General features: G+C 53.6%; 1 pseudogene across 1 annotated transcript; it reads right to left on the reverse strand.

Moving 5' to 3' along the window:
* Positions 1-846: 846 nt before the first annotated feature.
* Positions 847-4,361, reverse strand: LOC144242877 (2-acylglycerol O-acyltransferase 3-like; annotated as a pseudogene). The gene is made up of 7 exons (XR_013338479.1): positions 4,289-4,361; positions 3,977-4,084; positions 3,823-3,893; positions 3,337-3,541; positions 2,889-3,063; positions 1,188-1,390; positions 847-1,110 (listed from the first exon to the last, which is right to left on the reverse strand). The product of XR_013338479.1 is annotated as a 2-acylglycerol O-acyltransferase 3-like (transcript).
* Between the last annotated feature and the right edge of the window lie 1,416 nt (positions 4,362-5,777).

Genomic DNA, 5,777 nt, shown 5'->3' on the forward strand with positions numbered 1-5,777 from the left:
TCTATGCTGTCTGTCAATGCAGAGCTCAGTGCTGGGGCTGGAAATCACTAAACTGGGAGATCGATTCCTGAGCTGAAATCAAGAAGTCAGACGTCAACTGACTGAGCCACCCAGGTTCCTCTCTATGTACCAACTAAAATGAATGAAGTTTTCACCTGAGAAGAATCCAGATAAGTCACAGGACTGCCAAGGTTTTCATCCAGGAACAAGAAAAAATTCTTCCAGAATATACTGTATAGGATAGTGGGCAAGTATAGTGCATCCAATGAGATTTCAACAAGGTATTTTTACGTCCTGGATTCAGCCTGGGTACAGACTGGACACAACCAGTAAGCAAATGGGACTAATGCAGTCAGAGGACACTATAACCCCTTGAGGTCCCCCTAGACTGTTCGGTCTTAGCCTCTGGTTGGACTGATGCCATGCCCACGAAGGGGATGACACTATTTTGCCAATCTGTGTTCTAAGTCCTGAAATATTTTTAAAAGTTTATTTATTTCAGAAAGACAGAGATAGCATAAGCCTGGGAAGGGCTAAGGGAGACCATAGGGAGAATCCCACTCTGTCACTGCAGAGCCAGGCAGGGGGCTCAAACTCATGACACCTCAATATTCATTCTTTGCTCTTCACCAGAGTTTGGAGTCTGGAGACTGCTTCGAATTCACTGTCTCCCCTTCCCTCTCTGCCCCTCATTTGCTCACATGTTTTATCTCTCTCTCAAGATGGATGTTAAAAAGAAAAAAAGTACTAAAGCAGCTCCATGACACGGGAAGGTGGGGGCGGGTTACCCACGGAGGAGCAACGTGAGCTCTCAGCAACCCGGTTCTAGAAAGCAGTGGTGGGAGAGAAGGAGCTTTTATTGAGGCAGTACAGTCATCCTTAGGGGGAGGCCCCAGTGTCCTGGGGCTCCAGGGAGGGGGGGACTCCGGGCTGGGGGCAGATGGCCAGGCCGTGGCTACATAAAGGTGAGGTGAGTCGAGGCAGGGACCCCACAGCTTTCCTTGTGCTCCTCAAACAGCTTCTCCAGAGCCTGCATGTAGAGCGTGTGATAGTGGTTCACCTCCTCCTCGCTGGGGTGGAGGCTCTGGGGCACCGGAATGGGGCGGCCCACTGCAGGGAGAGGGGGGACACAGGTGAGGTCGGGGTGGGGGGGCCTCTGCCTTCCTGCCCCTGAGACGGGCACTCACCCACGGTGGTGATGGGCCTGGCAAAGGGCAGCAGGCCCCAGGAGTCGGCCGAGAAGAGTCCGCGGCCCCAGAAGATGCAGGGACTGTAGCCTGTGAGCTTCTTGAAGGTCATCTGGCACAGGTATTGCCAGGTGTTGGGGGCAAATACCTTCAAATGGAAGATGTCGTTCTCTCCAAAGGAGTACACGGGTACCAGGGAGGCACTGGGCAGGGACAGGGAGAGAGAGGAAGGGTGTTCAGGCCAGCGGATCTCGGGGCACCCAAGATGGGATTCCAGACCCCTCCCCACACCTGCCTCCACTTCTCAAGGTGTTTTCAAGCAAATGACAAAGAAAGATCTGCAAGAAGTGACTCACAGTTCTTGAGAAATGATTGCGTACTGGGCCATCATCGCCATCTGATCCTTGAAGCACATGGCGTTTAGGGCACCCTGACACCCACCCTGGTGCAGACAGAATCTCTTGTACGGCTCCCAAAAAATTGAACTCCTAGCAGTATGTCCAGTAACAGGGGCAGTCAATTAACCCATATTTCCATCTATTCTTTATACTGTATTTTTACCATACAGTGAGTAGAGAAAAGAAAGTGCTCTTATGGCACTCCTGGGTGGCTCAGTGGGTTAAGCATCCAACTTCAACTCAGGTCGTGATCTCATCGTGTGTGAGTTCAAGCCCTGCATTGGGCTCACAGCACAGAGCCTGCCTCAGATCCTTTGTCCACCTCCATCTCTGCCCCTCACTTGCGCTCACTCTCTCAGAATAAACTTAAAATAATGTTTTAAACTATCCATGTATAGGGTACCCATGCAGTTCAAACCTGTGTTGTTCAAGACTCAACTGTATACATTTCATCTAGTCGTTGCAACTACAATATCGTTGCATACTTAGGCTATGAGTCTGTTGCCCAAGTAAAGACACATGTCTGAGGTCTTGCCTTTGAGGTAGTGTCACAAAAGGATTTGAACCCAGGGCTTTTGAGCACAAGGTCCTGCTACCCAAGCTATGATCCTGCGTCTGTCAGAGAGGGAAGACTGGACGAGAAAGTGGGAATGATGCTTGAAGGAGAGAACACCCGCACATGCTGACATGAGAGGGGGTGCCTGGGCGCCTTGGTGTTTGAGTATCCGACTTAAGGTCAAATCATGATTTAGAGGCTTATGAGTTCCAACCCTGTATCAGGCTCTGTGCTGGTCGCTCGGAGCCTGGAGCCTGCTTTGGATTCTGTGTCTCCATTTCTCCTCCCCCATTCACACTCGGTCTCTGTCTCTCTCAAAAAGAAATAAACATTGGGGCGCCTGGGTGGATTAGTTGGTTAAGCGTCCGACTTTCTCTTAGGTCATGATCTCGCGGTTCGTGGGTTCGAGCCCCGCGTCGGGCTCTTTGCTGACTGCCAGCTCAGAGCCTGGAGCCTGTTTCAGTCTGTGACTCTCTCTGTCTCTGACCCTCCCCTGCTCACGCTGTCTCTCTCTCTCTCTCCTAGAAATAAATAAAACATTAAAAAAAAAGAAATAAATAAACATTAAAAGAACAAAGTGGAGGCATGAGAGCTCTGTAGGTGCAAGGCACAGTGCCAGCTCTGGGGACACAGAGGCCCAGCCACAGGGACCTGGTCATGTAGGGACAGAGAATGCGGGCCCCCAGATGCAATGCACACATCTGACCATCAGCAGCACCCCCGGCTGGGCACCTGCACCTCACTCACCCGTGCCTCAGTGCCAGGCCCACGAAGCCTTTGCGATTCCGCAGAACGAGGTGGTGCTCCCCTGGGATTGCATACAGGGCTTCATGGGCCCCCCCAACCGCGATGGCCACAGCCTGCCCCCTCGGGGGCTGAGAGAGAACAAAGTCCAGGCTCCTCCGGTTCACAGAACATGCTCCTGCATGCATGAGGAGGTGGGGAGCAATCACTATCACCATCCACTGCCAGTCTGCCTAGCCTCTCACCCACACTTGCTGCATGTGCCCCACACCCCATTAGATACAAACTTGCTTCCCCATGTGACTTATAGTGCCTCTCTCAGCAGGGGGGCAGGACACTTGCTCCAAAGCTATTCACTGATGCCCACTGTGAGCTCAACTGACATTCAGGCCAGGCCCCCGTGTCTAGTGGGAAGGGGCAGTCTGACTGGGATAGCGGAGGGGTGCCACACCGTAGGACATGATATACTCTCAGAAGACTGGGAAGTGGAAGAGAGTCTGCATCCCTGTCATCACGGCACGAATTCCAGGGAAGTGCTTGGAGAAGTCGTTGGCCTCGGTGGAGATATTACAAAAGATTCCCATGCCCATGATCCCATGTGGGTGAGCAGCCAGCACATATTTCCGGTCAGGGGGCAGCTCTGATGTTTTCACCAGCTTGGGGTTGTTGGGCAGGATGAGAAGAAAGCAGCATGGAAAGCAAAATACCAGATGAAAAGAGTTGCCCTCCACTACACAGACTTCAGAGTTCAAGGTCATACCTGAGTCAACAACAGAGGTTGGGGCTACACTGGAACACAACTCTGCCCCCCTCTTACTCCCCCTCACCCCATTGTGTGAGTTTAGAATGCCCAGGGGTGCATAAGCAGGGGTGAGTTAGCCTGGGAAGTGGGGGAGAGGGAGGAGGCAGATAGCCTTTGTGGACGGTGACCTGTCACCTTGATCGGATAGTAATCCTTTAGCTGTTTCCAAATACTCCAGTTCCTCGTGACCTCGAACCGTCTTCCACCTTGGGGCAGAGAGATGGGTGGAAGACTATGGGGCGCTCGGCCACCTTTTCTGCTCCTCGGGTGCAAGTCCGAGCATGCTCACCTTGGTTGGGAGTGTCCCAGTCCTGGAAGAACCACACCAAGTAGAGAACAGAGAGAGACCAGAGTGGTGTGAAGAGGAGAAAGAGGAGGAGAAGGGAGAAGAAGGGGCCTGGGTGAAAGACAAAAAAAAGAAGCACTTAGCCTTTGAAGCTGGGTCGTCTAGTCCAGCCGCTCCTCTCCTCCCTGCTCACAGATGGGAAGGGATCACCCAGCCACCTCTGGCCCTCTCCTGCTCCCTTTGTAAGGTGGGGCTCTACCCTTTCAGCCCCCACTCTCCGCTCCCCTTGGGGACCCTGGCCAGCAGGCCTCTCACCCATGAAGAGGAAAGAGAGCACCCATTGGTAGGCGCCTATTATTTCCAGCCACTGTTTCTGCCGCGTTTCCATGGCAGAGGCGCACTCTGGGGCTGTGGGAGACTCCTGTCCAGTAGTGCTCCTCTGCCAGCAGGGGTCCGGGAGCCAGCGCAGAAACCAGGAAGGTTTGGGCGCCCACAGAAAAGATGGTTTTCTAACCAGGGGGCCAAGCCGTCGGAGCCTCGCAGAGCGTGGGAGTGTTGTGTGCCTGTGTGGAGTGGATGGGGAGATCTTGGATTGGGAGCGCCAGATTCTCCAAAATGATCTTTGAACTGCTAGCTTAGGTAGGTCAGGACTGGCCTCTGGGCTGAGGTGGGAGGGGACAAGAAGTGTGCGAGGGCGGTGGGACAGTGATTGTGGAACGGAGTCTCTAAGAAGCTAGGGGGCCCGCGGACTGGGTCCCCGCCACCGGCAGGCAGTGGCCAGATGCCAAGCTGTGGCCTTATCATCTCCAAGTGCGCGCCCTCAGCGCAGGTCTCCAGGAGTGTGGAGAAGCTTCACGCACGAATACGGACACACTGCAGCTCTCTTCCCACGTTTAATTTCGCCCTGGCGACTTCTTCACCTGTGTTCCAGTGCCAGCTTGAGAAATCCCTTCTGATTCGGGCTCTGCTAGATCAGCACGCCCGCTTTTTCGTCCAGTGCTTCCAGGGACCCTCCCATAGCAGGAACTGCCTCCTGGCCACTCCCAGGCCCGGACAGCAGATAGGAGGCACTAGCTTCGTCAGAGGACAACAAACCTGGGTGCCTTACAAAAGAGGGAGGAGGGAACCACGTAGGTAGACGGGGGAGCCCAGCACAGGGTAGCAGGCTGGGGTAGGAGGCAGCATCTAGGGCTGGGGGAGGGGTGCTGAGGCTGACTTCCCCCCTTCTCAGCCCTGTGCATGATGTAGTCCCAGAAAAGAGGGAGGTGGAAGCCACAGGGCAGCATCAGCGGGTGCCCCCGTGCCTGGGAAGAGCCAGGAGCAGCCCGTGGCCTCTGTGTAGAAGTTGCTGAAGGCCGGGATGACCAGGAACCCGTGAGGATGGAAGCCACAGAGGTAGTTGCCGGAGGGATCCAACTCTGTGGTTTTCAGCAGCTGGGGGCACAGGGAACATACTCCACCTTGGCAGGGAGATCAGACTTTTTTTTTTCTTTCTTTTTTTCAATCTTTTTTTTTTCCTTACAAATAGTTTATTGTCGAGATGGTTTCCATATAACACCTAGTGCTCATCCCCACAAGTGCCCTCCTCCATGCCCATCCCCCTCCCCCACCCATCAGTCCTCAGTTTGCTCTCAGTATTCAAGAGTCTATCATAGTTTGCCTCTCTCCCTCTCCCCCACCATTTCCCCCCTTCTTGTCCACCATGGTCCACCATTAAGTTCACCTAATCCTCCTATACGTGCAAACATATGGTATTTGTCCTTCTCTGCCTGACTTATTTCACTCAGCATAACACCCTCAAGGT

Source organism: Crocuta crocuta, unplaced genomic scaffold, assembly GCF_008692635.1.
Source record: "Crocuta crocuta isolate KB4526 unplaced genomic scaffold, BGI_CrCroc_1.0 scaffold217, whole genome shotgun sequence".
Lineage (NCBI taxonomy): Eukaryota > Metazoa > Chordata > Mammalia > Carnivora > Hyaenidae > Crocuta > Crocuta crocuta.